The sequence below is a fragment of the Musca autumnalis genome, unplaced genomic scaffold (genome assembly GCF_047663935.1).
Source record: "Musca autumnalis isolate F117 unplaced genomic scaffold, ASM4766393v1 scaffold_3, whole genome shotgun sequence".
Taxonomy (NCBI): domain Eukaryota; kingdom Metazoa; phylum Arthropoda; class Insecta; order Diptera; family Muscidae; genus Musca; species Musca autumnalis.
Genome location: NW_027411866.1, coordinates 128,299,562 through 128,320,175, shown reverse-complemented (window position 1 = coordinate 128,320,175; position 20,614 = coordinate 128,299,562). Strand labels below are relative to the sequence as shown.

General features: G+C 33.1%; 1 protein-coding gene and 6 non-coding genes across 7 annotated transcripts in view; 1 reads left to right on the top strand and 6 right to left on the bottom strand.

Moving 5' to 3' along the window:
- rdgA (retinal degeneration A) overlaps positions 1-20,614 on the top strand; it is a 734,186-nt gene that overhangs the window by 306,333 nt on the left and 407,239 nt on the right. The gene's annotated exons all lie outside the window — the stretch shown is intronic.
- On the bottom strand, positions 9,387-9,458 carry TRNAC-GCA (transfer RNA cysteine (anticodon GCA)). The gene has a single exon. It is a non-coding gene; the product is annotated as a tRNA-Cys (tRNA).
- Positions 12,695-12,766, bottom strand: TRNAC-GCA (transfer RNA cysteine (anticodon GCA)). Its single transcript has one exon. It is a non-coding gene; the product is annotated as a tRNA-Cys (tRNA).
- TRNAC-GCA (transfer RNA cysteine (anticodon GCA)) lies at positions 13,005-13,076 on the bottom strand. Its single transcript has one exon. It is a non-coding gene; the product is annotated as a tRNA-Cys (tRNA).
- Positions 13,657-13,728, bottom strand: TRNAC-GCA (transfer RNA cysteine (anticodon GCA)). The gene has a single exon. It is a non-coding gene; the product is annotated as a tRNA-Cys (tRNA).
- TRNAC-GCA (transfer RNA cysteine (anticodon GCA)) lies at positions 14,200-14,271 on the bottom strand. The gene has a single exon. It is a non-coding gene; the product is annotated as a tRNA-Cys (tRNA).
- TRNAC-GCA (transfer RNA cysteine (anticodon GCA)) lies at positions 17,819-17,890 on the bottom strand. Its single transcript has one exon. It is a non-coding gene; the product is annotated as a tRNA-Cys (tRNA).

The following is a 20,614-nucleotide window of genomic DNA, read 5'->3' as shown; positions in this document are numbered from 1 at the left end:
TAGGAAATTAAGAGTAAGATTGAAATTACAATCATTCAAAAAATATGAAAATGAAAAAGACTGTCATTCGCGAATTACTTAAAATTATTTGATGCGCATCCGATTGGATACAGCGAATCTCTCTTTCAATATCTATGCATATTTCCATGTTTCACTCAGCGGCAAAGTGTGCCGTCAGTTGCATCACACAATGCAAAAAACCTTAATGTGGGTAAAATTCGCACAATGTGCATATGATTTTGATCAAAAATACGTCAGTATACACCTATTTCAAATAGTTTCTGCAAGTACCACGGATGTGCCTCCACATTCTATTTTCGGTAAAAGACTCATATTACTCGCGTATCTCTGTAATTAATGACATGCCTTTTCGCAAATGTTATAATAGCGCATAAAGGATGTCATATACATAAAAATTTAAAAAAAAAGTCGCGGCTTAGTACGCCGATTTCAAAATTTTTCCAGATTTTCCTATATTCTAGGTATCCATATTCACCGTATTAGTGGATGGATTCGAGCACGGAAAAACTCATTAGATCCGTCGCGAAAAAAAACTAAAATCACGAGGGATTTAAAGGAAATTGAATGACACTTGTAAATTTTACACCAAAAAAAAAAATTTAAAGAAAATTCACGCATCAAATTTTGGCTTTTAGACTCCAATTACTAGGATGCTGTACGGAGCACACTCATGAGATATACATTAAACGACGTATAATCACGAGTTCTATAATCCTATTGTGAGTTTTGAACATCACATTGTTGCGCATCCGGATTATAAAAAAAATTCAACAAACCCCGAAATTTCGGCTTCAAAATGTCAGCATCAGTTTTAGGTGGATGCAGTGGATATATCGAAAAATCATACACTAGTATCATGTTGTGCCCATAGAGTATTCTTTGAATCTTTCTTTGGGCATAGGTCTATAAAATGTAAGAATAAGCCAGCAATCGGAAGGGAGCATAAAAAACCTGTTGGATTCAACCCATTTTTCTACATTGATGCCAATACAGCTTCCACTTAAAATAATTTTTAATGGTCGACATTATGAGATCCCTCCTAAACACTTCATTATATCCTCAGCCTTTAGGCTAAAGAGGGTATTTACACTTTGATACGACCAAAAATGTGCCTCATCGAAATAATGGTTTTAGACCCCAAGTATGTTTGTACGATATCCGTTTCAGACAATTTTGAGTAGATCTAGCAATGTCCGTCCGTCTGTCTGTATGTCTGTCGGTCTGTCTGGCTGGCTGGTGCGCACGATAACTCTCGAACGGATCAATCGATTCGGTTAAAATTTTGGGTATCGAAATATTTTGTCCAGATTCGATTTAAGTTCGAAGATGAGCCATATAGGTCCACTCCTTCAGGTACCTCCCCCACAAATGTTCAAAAATTGTCGCAAAACTTGTGCGCACGATAACTCTTGTAGGGAATAACCGATTTGGTCCATACTTTGCACATCGTGTAATTTCTACAAAACTTATATTAGGTTCCAATATGGACTCAATCGGCCCACTCCTTCGGGTACCTCCCACACAAAATTTCGTAAAAGTTCAGTTTAGGACCTGGTCTCGAATCGCTTTGATTTTTGTTTACGCAAGTTGTATTCGCTGTCCTCTATACGACGCTGTGAGTTTCATTAGGGGCAAGTCCATACTTCCTGAGAAAATAGCCTGAAAGATTTGGCCTTCGTAATATTGTTTCCAAACTTAGTTTAAGTTCGTAGATAAGCCATATCGGTCCACTCCTTCAGGTACCTACCCCACAAAAGTTCAAAAATATTCCGAAAAATTGTGGGCACGATAACTCTTGATGGGAGTGACCGATTTGGTCCATACTTTGCACATTCTCATAATATCTACCAGATATAGATCGGGTTCGAATATGGACTATATTTGTCCACTCCATCCGGTACCTCCCACACAAAATTTTGGATAAGTTCACTTTAAGACCTGCTATTGAATCACTTTGATTTTTGTTGAAGCAACTTACATTCCCTGCCTCAATTACGATGGTAAAAGTTGTTTCAGGGGCAAGTCCATACTTCTTGAAAAAATCCCCTATGGCACCCCCATGGTCTATGCCGGTCCATTCCTTTAAGTACCTTTTCAGCAAAATTTTTGAACTTTAATCCTAATCAACATTTTTGTCGTTTCATACGAGACCACAATTTTGAAACCCCCTAAATACATAAGTTTTTTGTGAAAAAAGTGTTTCAATTTGCACAGGTTGAGGGTATATCTCTTTCGGCAAAGCCGACTGATACTTTTTTACTTGTTTTAAATAATTTCAGTCATTCTAACTGTGAAACTCGGATTCATCGATTGTAAAACATTTTTCGTTTTTACCATATATTAATGTTAATGTCCGACATTGACCATATTATTCAATGTTCTCTACAATTACTATGTTAGGTTTTCCTACCTCATTTGCATTAGGAGATTTGATCATAAATGTTTGTCTGCGGAAGTTTAGACAAGCTGGTGGTGGCTTAGAACGCTCAGACGTCGGCAACCTCTTCAGTTAGTTGTCTGTTTTTCTTTTATTCATTACACTGTACAACAAAGTTGAAAGTTTTTTTTAAAATTTTTTAAAAGTTTTTTTAAAATTACAAGAAACCCCGCACAGATTATGAAAGAGGGCCGAAAAAAGAAGACATGTGTATCGGCGTTTTGAATGTTTACGTCGGTAAGTAACCTAAATAGGCGTGGCAAGTATCGCCCATTCCTACAGGTTTCGAAATATTCGACATCAGATTCCTTAGAATCCTTGCATTTTTCGTATAAAGTGTCTTTGGCAATATTACTGACAACAATGCGGGGTATCTTTTTATGAAAAAAATTAACCCTCATTCGAGTCACTTAACAGGTCTTTGTGGTCCTTTTTTCAAAAACGTTTACAAACTCCTATAAACTGTGATCGTATCACATAAAAATATTCTACAAAATAGTTGTCATAAAATGTTACTACAGGTCCCCGAATAAACCAATACTCTAAAACGCACTAAACGCCAGGAATCTGCCAAAAATAAAATTACATTTTAGGGTTAATGTTGTACTTTATCTGAGTTTATTAAGTTTTGTCCCATAAAACTTCATTCAAAATAGAAGACGTCAAAGACAAAAATATTCTTCATCAAATTTTAATATAAGTTGCCGAATAAATGAAATATGCATTTACAATATATATCAAGAAAATATATACATCAAGTTTGCCAACAAAATACCCAAATATTTTTTGAATAAATTAGTTTTGTTCTTTTTTCGAGTTGATGCATGAAAGTAACATGAAATTTAGTTTTAGACGAAAGGTGTTAACGGAAGAAATATTCTACACAAAATTTCACTGTAAGTCCCAGAACAAACTATATATCTAAGTAAAATACTTTGTTAAGGAAATGACGTTACAAAATTATATATTATATGGAGAAATTATTTGTTAAACTTTTAGACTCTAATTTAAAATTTATTCCATACTGAGTCAAAATATCCTAAAATACCGCACTTTTTGGGGGTTGTGTCAAAAGAAGAAATGTTCCAAATCAAATTATATTATGAGTCTCTGAATAAAAGAAATTTGTAGCTATAACATTTAACACCTTCAGATGATTTCGCTTTTTATATATGATTTAGGACCATATTCTACCGTTTTTATTCACATTTTCGTTATCTGCGGTCACAAAATATATTTTACAGTTTTAGGGGCAAGTAAATACTTCTTGAGAAAACAGCCCGAAAAGTGTAAGAAACCCCTAAGGAACCATATTTTGTCCCAACTTAGTTTTAGTTCGAAGATGGGCAATACAGGTCCACAACTTCCGGTACTTCCCCCTAACATTTAAAAAATTTCACTAAATTTGTATGCACGATATCTTTGAACGGGGCAACTAAATTGGTCCAAACTTTGGATCTCCTAATATTTGGTCCAAATTTAGTATAACTTCTAAAATGACCCATATTGGTACTCTCCTTAGGATACCTCCCCCACAATAGTTCAACTTTTGTGTCTAAGTGCAGTTTAGGGTCTGTTCGAAGATCCTTTGAAAATGTATACCGATGCTGTTCGTTGTGGTCCTGTTTACAGACATATTATGTTGTCCGTGGAGAAGTCAATGCTTACTGCCATGATGGCTATACTGAAATGACTAGTGGCCGCGATATCTATCGAAAAGCTATGACTCCCAAAATAAGATCCACTTTCATAATGGACAATGTCGATCCATTCCATTAAGTAACTCCTCTGCAACATTTTTGAACTTTAATCCTAATCCACATTTTTGTCGACAAGTCAAATGCCCAAAAAGGGCCAAAAATTCTGAAAAGACCCTAAATACTTAGCCGACTTGTTTACTTGTTGGACTATTGGTCGACTTTGAGGAAAATCTTAATTTGTATGATTTTTCCTAATTCTGGCAACATTCATCAGATTACAACTCATACATGTTCGAATCAAGTGATGTTAACTTAGTCGAAAATTAAATTCATATATTTTTTTATATACATATGTATGTATATCAATGATGCACAAAATATCCCTGCCAGCAATTGGAAGTGAGTTTTATCTAATTTTATAAATGAGGATCTTTTTGGTGTCTAATTTTCTGTAAAAATGCGACATTTGTCTAATATACAATAACAATTGCATTGTTATCCCATTTGTATCGTATCCAGTCACCATTTAGAAAAGAATACGATAGACAAATAACAACAATAACATATGTATCTAAAAATAAATGTAAGCTATCTCATTTATATCCCAATGAAGGATGGAAATTAGATAGACATATCTATTTTCCATCCTTTATTTGGATACAAATTAGACAGCTTACATTTATTTTTAGAATTGTTGTAAGTTGAACAAATAAGACTTTTGTACACAGATGGTTATATACTCAGGTGGTGCAATGGTAAGCATGCTCGCTTTGCAATGTGAATGTCCGGGGTTCGATTACCAGGTCAGGCGACATCACATTTTTCAAATGACAAAATTAATAATATAAGCTACAATTCCTGAAACAATTATAAAAATATAATGAATTAAATTAAATAATAAAAAACCAAAAAGTTAAAAATAACCCAAACAATGGATTAACGACACAACAACAACAACAATAAAACAAAACATAAAATAAAAAGGAATTAAATTAAGTTAAAAAGAAAATCAAAATAAAATTTTGTTCTTTTTTATTTATTATTATTTTTATCAAGTTTTTAGCTATATAAATGTTTTATAGTTAAAAAAAGATTTGTCATTAAAAAAATGTCGACTGGCCTGGGAATCGAACCCGGGCATTCAGATTGCAAAGCGAGCATGCTTACCACTGCTCCACCGATATTATCGTTTTTATAACTTTCTGAAGTGTCCAATTAGACACTCAAAAAAGTATCTAATGAGTGGAACAGTTCTTCCCGAGAGCTTTATCTTTTTGGATAAGAATGCGACTATCGCATTCGTTTGTGCAATCTAATTGAAGTGACTCATTGGACAATAAACAGATAGCAAATGTTGGCAGGGATATTTTGTGTTATTATAATATGTGTGACTGTAGTATTTGTGCCATGAATCGACGCTAGAGTACTGCTTTGTTCATGGCTAATGTACAGTCAGGGACAAAAGTTTACATACACCCCCTAAATACCGGGTATTAGGGTTGGTAGTGATTTTTATGAAATTCCAAGTATGCAGGTTTATTTCGTCTCACTAATAAACAATATTTAATAGAACAAAAGTATATTCCATAATACAAATAACGGTACATTTTACAAAAACCTAAAAATGATGGGGACAAAAGTTTACATACACCCCAAGGGAATATGCGTAGTGCCGTGCAATTTATGGAATTAACAGCAAAATTTATACATTTTATTGTTTTGGCGAATGCCTCTGGGAGTTTGAGATATATTTTAGAGAAAAGAAAATAATTTTTGGGGGTCAAATGCCGTTATTTAAGGTCAAACTTCTTGTATAGCTTGTTGAAGCCGACCCTTGCTTAATTATTTGCGTTTTTAGGTATTGCACTTTAAAAAAACCACAAAATTAGTGTCAGATTTCAAAATATTGAGACACTAGAAAGCTTTGGAGCTGTTCTTGTTCAAAATATTGCTTCTTGGACGTCGATAAGTGCCCGCTTTTCATCAGATTTCTAAGGAAGTTAATAGATTCCGCGGAATTCTTGGTACAAATTACATATAGAAGGCCTTGAATTGCCTTGTAATATGGTCTGATAGAATCCTCTGGCATCAATTAACTCAGAAATGTACAATTATACGAAACTTTTCGCCCCTATAGTGACGGTAATGATCATAATACGAAAGCGACGTTGTTCACAGTACAAATTGCATGCTTTTTTGGTAGTGCTTACATTTTGATGCTTTGGAAGCTTCGGGAACAGGTTTGTAACAGAATATTTCACATTTCTGATTCAATTGATGCCAGAGGATTGTATCAGACCATATTACAAGGCAATTCAAGGCCTTATATATGTAATTTGCACCAAGAATTCCGCGGAATCTATTAACTTCTTCAGAAATCTGATGAAAAGCGAGCATTTATCGACGTCCAAGAAGCAATATTTCGCACAAGAACAGTTCCAAAGCTTTCTAGGGTCTCAATATTTTGTAATCTGACACTAATTTTGTGTTTTTTTTTTAAGTGCAATACCTAAAAACGCAAATACTTAAGCAAGGGTCGGCTTCAACAAGCTATACAAGAAGTTTGACCTTAAATAACGGCATTTGACCCCCAAGAATTATTTTCTTTTCTCTAAAATATATCTCAAACACCCAGAGGCATTCGCCAAAACAATAAAATGTATAAATTTTGCTGTTAATTCCATAAATTGCACGGCAATACGCTTATTTCCTTGGGGTGTATGTAAACTTTTGTCCCCATCATTTTTAGGTTTTTGTAAAATGTACCGTTATTTGTATTATGGAATATACTTTTGTTCTATTAAATATTGTTTATTAGTTAGACGAAATAAAACTGCATACTTGGAATTTCATAAAAATCACTACTAACCCTAATACCCGAGATTTAGGGGGTGTATGTAAACTTTTGTCCCTGACTGTATATCAATTTTTTAATTGAATGTCCTTAGGTCATATAACTCGATTAATTCAATTACATAATTAAAAATCTCACAAATAAGAGCCTTAGTCCTAGAAAGGTAAAACTTAAAAATTAAAATTATTTCTTTTGCAATTTACATACAAAATATGCACTTAAAAAGTAATACCAGTTATTGCCAAAACAAAATAAGTTAATTAAAATCTTTTTTTTATTTACTTACTTATTGTTAAATATGTATCGGTAATTCCGTCTTAACATTGTTACACCCTGCCAGCAATTGAGTTTCGCACTCCCTCGCCTAAGAGGTCACTCCGGGGACACGCCAAGGAAGATCGTTGGTGAATTACACAAACAATTTCTATAGCCTTACTGTGATTACGTTTTATCGCCTATGCCGACACTTCGGAGTGACTTCCAAGGCGATTGTTTACATTTATTTAATGATTCAACATATTTGATCAAATATTGAACATTTTCTATCTGAACATCACATTTTTAAAATGACAAAATTAATGTAGGCGGAAATTGCAAAGAATAATTTCTCTAAAAGAGAAGAAAAATAAAAAAATAAATAACAATAAAAAATTAAAAAATAAATAGAAAAAAATAAAAAAATGTTTTTTTAATTTCTGGAACTATCGCGGAAATGATCTTCTAGAAGTGTCGCTGGAGTGACTTCCAAGACGATACGCCGGCGTGGTTCATTTCTTCACAACGGAGGTCACTTCAGGGTGACTTCTGCGACTATCGCCTCGACTGTTTTCATCGCTCTGGCCGACACTAAGTCACTTCCGCGATAGTTTTTGTTTGCAGGGCAAATGCTCTCACTATTGTAGTGGACTTCTGTTACTACATTGTAGTAGAATGCAAAAATCGTTAGAAATAAGGTATTTTTTGCAAGGAAAATTTAGATTTTCTGAAAGAAATCGGTCCGAATCTGGAAATAAAATTCTGGATAATGCTGGGGAAATTTAGACAACTGAACAAAAATCGATTAGAAATCGGAACGAATACTCTTAAGATTTTTCAGAATATGAGCAGAGATTCTTTGGAGAAATCGGAAAATTAAAAAAAAATATTCAGAAAATCTCGGAAATCAATGCCATCGGAAAAAATTGTTAGCTGGGAATACAAATTATCCTTGTTGTGAATTTTGTAAAATTTCTTATGGCTTTGTTCTTCAAAAACCATTGATATTATACGTCTTTATAATCCTACATTCCGTCAAGTTTCCCAACAGAGAAATGTCATAGTTCAAGGTTTAATTTGTCATTTAAATAACATTTAGCTTATTCCCATTGAGTGTGTTTTTGTTTTACTCCTCAATATAAGCATCCTTTAATATGTCTACATAAACATTAATTTCTATATTCCCCTTTACATGAATATTCCATTTTGCCATAATTTTCAATTTCGTTTTTTTACAATACTTATACCTAACTAGTCTTATTATGTTTCCCAGTTGTCATGTCCTTCTTTGGTATGACTTTGGTCTTATGTTATTGTTTAATTTATGACCATAATATAAATTTCACCTAAATCATTACCCCTTCTCATTCATCTTGTCTACTAAATAACATGCCAAACCATAACATTATAGAACATCCTTGAGGTCATTAAAAGCATATATGTATGTATGTACCAGTGATGCTTGTGTGATTCTGCCGAAGTACCCATGTTATTGATATTCCTTACGAGGCAAATATCAATATGAACTCCCTGATCTCTAGTCATGCCCCATTATTCATTCATTCTATTTAAATAACAAATGGTATATGTATGTGCGTATGTTAGTATGAGATGAAATTACATACATATTTGTCATTTAGATACATATTTATGACTGTAATATTTGGTTTGCTTTTCTTTTATTACAAGTCATTTGAGAATGATTTTATTTTGCAAATCTAATGGAAAGTTTTTTGTTAGATTTTGATGTCAAAAGAAAACAAGAAACTTCTGGGGAGAATAGGTGATGGATAAAGTAAATCAAATTATTTAATTAAACTTGCAACTTTGCATACACTGTATCGATCCAATGTAAAAGAAATATTTTGCTTTAATTGCAAGGTGGTGCAGGACATTTAAGTCCAGTTTCGCTCAAACGGATTATATTTTATGCAGTTTTTGACTAGCCTCGCCGCAATGTTTCTCCCGCCTCTAGAAACCACCGCCATATCCAACAACAGGTCATCTTATGCTGCTTCTCTATAACATCTATCAAATTCTTACATAAATCATGGTTTTGAGTAAAAAGTTCAAGTCTACCGGAAGTCATAGACTTGAACGAAGAACGAAACTCTCAATAAGGGGACACCCGGGTTTGAACCGGGGACCTCTCGATCTGCAGTCGAATGCTCTACCACTGAGCTATATCCCCAACGGGGCTTAAAATTCACATTGTGCAAAAAAGTGTCTCGATTTTCAAGCCATTGTTTGCCATTTAAGTCAATTCAGTGTCTCTTATCAGTCATTCTTGAAGTGAACGAGTGATGTAGTCAAAGTTTTTGAAATGTAATGCTGAATGTCTTAGATATAGGGAATTGCTTACCCATTGTTAATGACTTTACTCAAGTATTCTGATGTACATACATATATTTCATTGCTTCACTATGGGTCATTCATTGAAAGCCGAGCTTTTCATCCGAGAGTTTTCAAATCAAATCCATTCATAATAAGCACGATTTATCCACATGGAATCCTATAATTTATTTGAGAAACATATAGACGAAAATGAATTCTGGTCTATATGACCGTCCTGACCGCAATCATAGAGCCATAAAGCAGGTCATATAGTACTTTTGAAGATATAATTCCGCCCGCAGACCGTTCATTTAGTAAAAATTGCAAATATACATCTTTTTAATACATATTAATAGAGTTATTAACGGTTAGTTATTACACAGTTTGCCGAATAAAAATACCATTGTTTATCATGGGTAGAAATATATCTTGTGACGTCAGTACTAGGAAGATTGTAGTGCAAATGCATCGTGATGGAGGGACATGTAGACAAATTGCATCTGCCTTAAAAGTATCCAAAACCAGGTGCACAACGCCATAAGATATTTTAAGACGAATTTTACTACAGAAAAATTGCCCCGTAAAAAAAGAAGCAGAATAACGACAGCCTGGGATGATATGAAAATAGTCCGCGAATCAAAAAAACATCCCCATAAATTCGCAAACGAGATCCGGGTGGACATGCAACAAAGCCATCAGTAGACACTGTAAAACGTCGTTTAAGAGAAGCTGGACTCTTTGGGCGAATTTCTCGGAAGAAGCCATTACTGTCAGAACGAATTCGAAAGCTGCGTTTGGAATTTGCAAGAAAGCAACGCCACTGGACATCTGTATTATTTTTCGATGGGACGAAGATCAATAGAGTCTCCCCAGATGGAAAAATATGTACGTCGCCCTAAAGCTGAAAACATGTCCAACGTTTGAGTAAAGTTTTGCGTCACTTCTGGTAGATGAATAAAAGGCAAAATGCTGTCATCTATTCTTCTATCAGAAATGACACAAAACTAATCAAACGTTGGATGTGTTTAGGGCATAAGTGTACCGAGTACAATTCAAAATATACCCGTGGTACTCTTAAAACGGCGGGGGATCCATTATGCTTTGGGGTGCTGTATCATCACGTGGTGCCAGACCATTACACAAGGTTAAGGGTACTATGGATCAATTCCAGTATGCAAGTATCCTTAACGATACAATGCACTATAGGTAATTTGCCCTGTTTTTGAGACAAAAATTAATAAAAGCGGAATTAAAGGATTTTTTTAACTTTTTAAATTATTTATGTGTAAAAGTGAGATAAAACAAAGATTTTTACAGATAAATTCGGATATAAGGAACAACGGTTATAAGCAACTACGTATATAACGAACAAAGCTATTTTTTCCAATGCCATCTTCATTAGGTTTCTTATACACAACAAACTGATGAAAGCGATCACGGTAGTAAGTAACACAAATTTTGTCCCCGCGAGAAGATTTTCCAACGAATTGTTATAATAATTTTGTATATTTTTTGAACATATGTTAATAAAGACGAGTTTAGTACTCCTTTAAACCGTATCAATGATAAAAATGTTAAAGAGAGATAAAATAAACCTTACTACTGCCGCACCGTTCATAGAAAACCACGGATATAACGAACAATTTGTCGCTATTACTTATTTTACTTGCAATGAAATTGTAGACAACAATATTTTTTATATTCATTATTTATTTCCTCAAACCAAACTTACACAATTTTAAGACTTTTTATTGAGAAGTAACCTAATAAAATCTCATAAATATCAAAAAACGGGCAAAATCGGGGTTTGAAACCTAGTAATACCAAGTTTAAGTTTAAGTTTATATTTATTGAGTCTTTTTTTAAACATTGTAAATATTAGTAATACCAATGCAGAAGACTTTCAGTAATGTGTTCTAGGTGGCAAAATCACGGCCAAACACGGCCAATTTAGTATAAGTCTATATGAAGTGAGTTTAACAAAAATAAAATATTTATTTCTGACCTTTTTTTGTTTTTTGGTCGCTACCCAAAATGTTTAAGCTATATTATATATGAAATAAATTTTTCTCGCAATTGCCAATCTGTTCCATTTTACATATATTTATATTTGGTTTATTTTTCCGCGGTGCTAAGTACATTGAAATATGCCTTACAATATATATTTTTTTAGTTCTTCTTCGAAATTCTCACTTTGACTGCAATATAAACCGCGATAATGACGCTATTTTGAAAAAGTACATTCATATTAATAAATTTTGACATGTTATTTTTCCATGCCAACTAAAAAATTATTATTATTAAAAGTTGCAAAATCGACTTTTTGCCTCAAAAACAGGGCAAATTACCTATAGTGCAATGTTACCATATGTATACATTTTTATACATCGGTAGTTGGGTAAAAGTTAAGTTACAATAATTCTAAATTTGAATATTTCTGATTCCCTGATAATAGCATTTAATCTTTTTCCAGATATATCAAAAGTAATTTCTCAAGTAATTTATAATATCGAGGATTTGAGTTAGGAAGCAAACTTAACTTTCAAAATCGACTATATTCTTCAATGACCGAAAAACATCCTTTATAATACTTAAATCATACGCTAAAACAGCTATAAACTAGACTTCCCGCTGTAGTAAAACGACTTATAATACAAAATCTGTCTATCAAGAAATGACTTTAGATCAGTCTTGACTGCACTGTCTGTTTCGATGCGATACAAACGAAGTCGTGAAAATGGCACCACATTTGTTAAATTTTAACATCATTTGTTGAACTCTACTCAAATCCATGTTAATTTTTAGCTACCTACAAGCACTGATACAAATTTTCATTCTGAGATATTTTGCAAAGGCTATTCCATAAGAATATGAAAACTAATTTGCCTTTCTTAAATTTTTAAGGTTGATTCATGTATTCAACAAGAAAAAAACAAGAATGATTAGATTTATGTAACAAGATGCAGTATAGGAACACTTGGTTATTTAATTGTAATTTTCGAGTCAAACTATTTGCTGGTTATATAATTGTCATTTAAATTATAACATTAAACAAAAAATATTTATTATAAAAAAAAATAAAAAAATCGATTCAGGGGACACCCGGGTTTGAACCGGGGACCTCTCGATCTGCAGTCGAATGCTCTACCACTGAGCTATATCCCCATGTGTCGAACGGGCAAAATATGCCCGATAGATTAGTGACTTCGATACATAAAAAGGAAATGCGAATTTTATGCACTGAATATAATGAAATCAACATTAATTAATTGCATATCTTTGCATAAGTTTTGATTAACCAAAATTTTGAATACAAAATTAAAAATTCTCGGAATTTGTGTAATAAATCAAAAAATAAAAATTTTAACATTTTTCTTTTGTGTAATAAATAAAAAAACAGTCAAGGGGACACCCGGGTTTGAACCGGGGACCTCTCGATCTGCAGTCGAATGCTCTACCACTGAGCTATATCCCCATGCCTTATCTTGGCAACTGATGTTGATTATGACATTTATTTTGACATTGGTTTTCTTGTATGTGTGCACAATGAAAATTGGAATTATATGCATCAAATGTCTTCCATTAAAACATTAGCACTGACGAGATAAAAACGATGACTGCCATTTCGAATAATTTTTCTTTTTTTAATTTTAATGACTTCAGTAAATTACAAAAGTCATTAAATTCTTTGTCTTTTGTTAATTTTATTGACTTTAGAAACAAATATTCTAAAAGTTTTTAGCCGAAAAAAGTCTCATGCAGGGGACGGACACCCGGGTTTGAACCGGGGACCTCTCGGATCTGCAGTCGAATGCTCTACCGTTCCACCACTGAGCTGCATCATCAAATGTGCAATGACAAAATGTGATAAAGTCATTCGAGTTGTTACTAAGTTTTATTCACTTGAAAATCTCCAGGGTTAATTTTTGTTTTTATGTAAAATTCCAACTTATTATCCTGAAATCTTTCTTTTTATGATTTATAGTTCAAGAAATAACTGTCTTTTCTATAAGTCTTACTTGGTATTAATAGTTTATATTAACACAAAATAGACAAGGGGACACCCGGGTTTGAACCGGGGACCTCTCGATCTGCAGTCGAATGCTCTACCACTGAGCTATATCCCCATATTTAACACAATGAAAATAATGTCTTTGTTTAATTTGGGACTTGGAATAAAATCGAAAAATTCTTTGAATGAAAAATATGTAAAAAAAATTAAAATAGGAGTAGAAATGAACATCTTCATTGAATCTATGAGATTTTTTTAACTTGGCAAAGATATTTTTTGTATGCAACTTTTAATTTCAACTTGTTTTTATAAACGTCGTTCATTCATTCATTGGTCGTTCTTTAATATCAAATTCAAACGATGTGATATTGTAAATTTCCAAAATTGCTTAATTTTTATATACATACATAACTTTTAATGTACGTTACCTAAAAAATTTGTATGTTAAACGAGCTTTTCCTTATCAATGTGTCGACTTTATAAGGTGAATATGTAAATTTTTTTTTCTTTTTTGTCCACTTGCATCATCGTAAGGATGGACGTTTATAAAGTCCTGAAGGGACCTAGGCATGAAAAAACGTTGGTCAGGGGACACCCGGGTTTGAACCGGGGACCTCTCGATCTGCAGTCGAATGCTCTACCACTGAGCTATATCCCCTTTGATGATGTAATAGTCGTTGTCCTTGACAAACTTCTGCAGAGATATAACAAGCATATCGTACATGTACTCAAAGAGCGTCTTAAGTCAAAATATATTTTTTTCAATTTAGGTTATTTCACAGTCTTCTTTTAAGACTTAACTTAGTCGCATTGGTCGAAGCCTTACCAACAAGTCTATCAAGTCATGTTCAATAGAACAGGTTGTTTCAGCATCCTTTCCGACGGATTGTATGAAGTATCTTTACTAGGGTGTCCAGAAAAATGGGGTTTCCAAACAAAATGGTTTTCGGTTAACTGAAATTTTCCTTTTTTTTTTTTTTTTGCAAAACCCGGTTTTCGGTTTACAAAATTGTTCATAATAGATAAATTTTTGATTAAAAATGTGCGACAGTTGAAAAATTATGTACAACGACTTCGTTATTATATAATAATCTCGTAATCTCTTTGTTAATTGCAATTCAACCTCTGTTTTAGTTTTGCTGTTCCCACTGAAAAATTAAAACAGAAATTGTGATCTACGAATAGTAAAAGACCTTACAAATATAATATTGTGTACCAAAAGAAGAATCTCGCATTCGACCAAAGATCGTGTTAATTATGAAAAGACTTCGCCCAAAAATTGTTTTAAATTGTAGCTACAGCGGTAATTTTAGGAACATTTTACTCAAAATATTTTTTTAAAATTTAAAGGTATCTAACATTTATAACTATTCTTTCAAGAATACTATTCACGGTGCGCCTTAACTAATTTTAAATGGAAGGTGCTTACACCTGGGAAGTTTTTGCAGATTATGAAACTACAATGCTCATAGATGAGAAATATCAAGAAACAAAAAAAAAAAATCGCCGGAGGAATTTTCAAATAAATCGCGAATTAAGTTTTTAGGGATTCTTTAGGTTTTCACGATTTTACTTGGAAACCGCACGTCTTATGTAAATGGGCCTGAATAATGTTGTAGCTGTGAAAATTCTCCACAAGATTGACCTTTATGATATTTTCGTAGCTTTTACTGTTTTTGAGATATAGAAGTTCAAATTGAGACAATGCACTGTCTGTATCGCCTCCTTGTAAAACAATGTCATTACTGCAATTTCGCAAATTAAACTTATATATCTTGAAAATGGTACAACCTAGGAAAAAATTAATCATCCAATCTTGAAAAGAATTTTCACAGCTTCAACATTTTCTTTAGTCCCATTTTGATATGATTTGCGGTTTCCAAGCAAAATCTTGAAGACTTAAGATAAAAACCTAAAAATTTGAACCGAACCTCTATATCTCAAAAATGGTAAAACCTACGAAAAAACTATCGGTCAGTCTTGTAGAGAATTTTCACAGCTACAACATTTCCTTTAGACTGATTTCGATACGACTTGCGGTTTCCAAGCAAAATTGTGAAAACATAAAAAAACCTATAATTGTGAATTTTAACCGCGATTTATTTAAAAATCCCTCCGCCGATTTTTTCGGTTTTTTTAATTTTTCTTATCTATGAACATTGCTATTTCAGAATCCGCGAAATCTTCCCATATGTAAGCGGTTTTCAGCAAAAGTTAGTTAAGGTGCATGACATTGTTTTATAAGGAGGCGATACAGTCAGTGCAATGTCCCAATTTGAACTTATATATCTCAAAAACGGTAAAACCTACGAAAATATCATAAAGGTCAATCTTGTGGAGAATTTTCACAGCTACAACATTTTTTGCAGGCCCATTTACATAGGACTCGCGGTTTCCAAGTAAAATCGTGAAAACCTAAAGAACCCCTAAAAATGTGAACTTAAATCGCGATTTATTTCAAAATCCCTCCGGCGATTTTCTTTGTTTCTTGATATTTCTCATCTATGAGCATTGTAGTTTCAGAATCTGCAAAAACTTCCCAGGTGTAACAACCTTCCATTTAAATTTGCTTAAGGCACACCGTGCACGGTGTTCGACTCACGGCGGATCTGTCCTTCGGGATTCTTAATATACTCACCAAGGGCTTTCATCCCTAAAAGGAATTATCTCTGCCCCAGATTTTCACCTCCATTTTGTGTCACAGTGTTATTAGGAATTCTATAAGCCTAAATTCTCTTTTTAGGATTATTTCGCTATAACCTTAATTGATTCCCAAAAATGATGAAATGTTTAAGTTCAAGGAAGCAAAACATGCAGGGAGTTACACCTTAATATTATTACTTAACATTAGAATTTAAGTAAAAAATCGTTAAAAACCCATATAATTTTTTATTTCTTTCTCTTTTCAAAATATTGTGACTTTTTTCTTTCAATAAAAATAAAGGTTTCATTCAATTTGGAAAAGGTTTCATTTGATTTGGAAAAGGTTTCATTTAATTTGGAAAAGGTTTCATTTTATTTGGAAAAGGTTTCATTTGAGTTGGAAAAGGTTTCATTTAATTTGGAAAAGGTTTCATTTAATTTGGAAAAGGTTTCATTCAATTTGGAAAAGGTTTCATTCAATTTGGAAAAGGTTTCATTTAATTTGGAAATGCTATACGTAAACCTACATTATCCTGGAATGGAAAACACAGCATTTTTTGTTCATTTTACGGCAATTAACCGCGAAAATCTTTATGATCCGGAATTATTCTATGAAATTTCAATGGACGGAAATAATACAAAAACGAATTATTTTAGAACAGTTTCAATCATTTAAACTCCACATTAAATTCAAAATTGGTTTTGTTTATAGCTACTTGTAAGAGCCCATATTTTTTGATTAAAAATACATCAGAAACAGCGCAGAAAAAAACAAATTCATGCAATTTATGAATAGTGTTCTAAAATTGTTTCCAATGTTCAGATTTTTACATTGTATGAACCTAATTCATAAAGCAATTAATACTGGTTTCTTTTTCGAATGAAGCATAAACATGGAATATATGATTTTTTTTGCAAAATATGAACCAATTCATTCATTTCAAAATAACCTTCTTTAAAGCAAGAAAAAGTTAATTATGTATATTCGAAACTCTATTTATATTTTTTATAAGATTATTTTTTCTATAAAAATTTTGTTTTTTTGTTTTTATTTTATTTTGATGAAATTAGTTTCTTTTTTATTTTATTTTGAAATTAGTTTTTTATTTTATTTTGAAATTAGCTTTTTTATTTAACTTTGTGAATATTGTTCTTTAAACGTTTTTCTTCTAATTGATTTTTCCTAATGAAGAATTGTATATCTTGTAAATCAGAACAATGTGAACCATATGTACATAAATTTTGATTCCATCAGCACTAGCTTGAGTGATTAGATCTTGCATTTATATTAAAGAAATTAAAAAAATTGTATATGCGAAATAATGCTGTTGATATAGTGAGTGTTTTCCGACAACAAACGAAATCTATAAATATTTGATTTTTTAGTGTGGTAGTGGTGGTTGTTTAGGCTAGTGTTACTCCATTATACGGGAAAATAGATTATCCGTAATTCCTCCGGTCCCGACCATTACAGATAATCGAGGTTCGACTGTATATAGTATGTTTTTAATATTACCAACTCTATTCCATTAGTCATAATTATAAAAAAAAAAGAATTACTAAGGGGACACCCGGGTTTGAACCGGGGACCTCTCGATCTGCAGTCGAATGCTCTACCACTGAGCTATATCCCCTCTTATATTAATAATGAATTTAATTGTAATTTTCTAGTTAATTTCTTTTAAAATTAAATTTCTTCTAAACTGGGATTCCAAGTTCACATCCCAACTTCCTTTTAAGATTTTAAATACAAATGTAGTTTAAATGTTTAAACATTTTTATACCCTACACCACTATGTGGGGAGGGTATTATAAGTTGGTTTTGGCCAAAAAGTTTGTAACGCATCGAAATAATGGCCGTAGACCCATACTTATATATACCAAAATGAATGTCTCGACGAGCTGAGTCGATCTGGCTATGTGCGTCCGTCCGTCAGTCCGTCCGTCTGTCCGTCTGTCCATCTAAACCTTGTAATCACGCTACAGGTCGCAATTTTGATCGGATCGTCACGAAATTTTGGATGTTGATGGGGGTCCCGGAGGGGAAGAAGCCTATTGATTTTGGTGATGGTCGGATAATATTTAGGGGTCGGAATGGGCAAAAAACTTATGTAGATAAAAAGACAACGTTTTTTTTCCAAAGCGAATATCTCAGCTTCTATACGGGGTATACCAAAAGCAAAACCTGACAATAAAAGTAGAAAATATCGCCTTTCTAATGATGTAAAGTAGGTTCTCGTAGGTGATCAAACAACGAATATATCGCAATAGCCGCTAATAGAACCCAACTTTTTATTTTTGCGATTTTAATAATAATGACGAATATCACAGCTTCGGTTGGGGATCTTCCAAAAACAAAGTCTGACTATGAAAGTAGAAAATCTCATCTTTACAGTGATGCAAGGTAGGTTGGCGTAGGTGGCCACATAACGGAGATATCGCAATAGTCGGCAATACATCCCATTTTTTCATTTTTTTGTAATCACGCTACATGTCGCAATTTTGATCGTCACGAAATTTTGAGGGTTAATGGGTGTCATACAGATGAAGAAGCGTATTGATTTTGGTGATGGTCGGATAATATTTAGGGGTCGTAATGGGCAAAAAACTTATTTGGAGAAAAAGACAAAGTTTTTTTTCCAAAGCGAATATCTCTGCTTGTAAAAGGGGTATATCAAAAGCAAAACCTGCTGATGAAAGTAGAAAATATAACCTTTGCAACGATGTTACGTAGGTTTTCGTAGGTGGTCAAACAACGAAGATATCGCAAAAGCCGCTAATAGAACACAACTTTTCATTTTTGCGATTTTAATAATAATGATGAATATCACAGCTTTGGTTCCTGACCTGAGCAAAGTCTGACAATGAAAGTAAAAATCCCATCATTGCAATGATGTGAAGCAGGTTGGCGTAGGTATCCAAATAACGGAGATATCGCAATAGTCGGTAATACATCCCATTTTTCCACTTTTTTGGAAATCACGCTACAGGTCGCAATTTTAATTGGATCGTCACGAAATTTTGGGTGTTATTGGGGGTCCCACAGAGGAAAAAACCTTTTGATTTTTGAATGTTTGGCAAAAAGGCCAACGTTTTATTTCAAAGTTAATATCTCCGTTCTGTAGGAGGTATATCGAAAGCAAAACCTGGCAAGGAAAGTAGAAAATATCACCTTTACAAGGATGTGAAGTAGGTTGTCATAGGTGGTCAACCAACAGAGATATCGCAATAGTCGGTAATGCATCCCTTTTTCCATTTTTGTGCAATCACACTACGAAATTTTGATCGGATCCTCACGAAATTTTGGGGGTTGATGGGGGTCTAACAGAGAAAGAAGCCTATTGATGGTTGGCATACATCCCAATTTTCCATTTTTTATTTGGGTTGTACTGTCGATGCACTTAAATGCGTTTCAAAAAAATTGACTTGTGTTAATGAAGACATTCAGAGCAAAGGCGCTAAGCTATCCCAATTTTAATATTTTGAATTTTATTAGTCAAAAGCTTATGAACAGGGGTAGTGGTGTAGGGTATCACATAGTCGGCCCCGACCCGACTATAGCCTTGGCTCACTTGTTATCAAATACATTTTTTTGGGGGAAGTCTATTTTTGAAGAAAAAAATTAACACATTTAGTTTGTCCTAAAAAACATGTAATGTGTAGGAGGGAGCAAACTCATCATCATTATCAGTTGTAAAGACATTACAATACACTACAAATCGACGCCTCCAAATAATAGTATGCTAAGTCGACTTAGCATGTTTTCAAATTCTTTACATTTTTATATTTAACGTCCTTTAACTTAAATTCTGTCAAATTTTGGTAATGATCGGACAATCCGAACAGAAGTTATAAACAAATATTTACTTAGCATAGTACTGAAGGTCAAAGAAATTTCAAACTTTTAGAGCTTGTCCTACAAAACTCGCTTTTCAGAATTAGCAATCAATTATTTGGAGGTTTCGTACGTCCTTTAACTTAAATTCTGTCTAATTTTGGTAATGATCGGTCAATCCGAACAGAAGTTATAAACAAATATTTACTTAGCATAGTACTGAAGTTCAAAAAAATTCCAAACTTTGAGAGCTTCTCCTGCAAAACTCACTTTTTAGACTTAGCATACTATTATTTGGAGGTGTCGAAATGTTCGCAGCAATTTTTGGGAAAATGTTGTTAGATGTTTAAAATGAGGGCGAACTGGTAATGATACAATTAATCTCTCTGAAATACTTACAATTAATCTCTGTATAATGTGTTAGGAGATTTGGTAACAACAGAGGTTAATAATAAAGTGTTTTGATTCAGAGAACAATTTATTTCAATACTATGGGTTCAATTTATCATCAGTTCACACATTT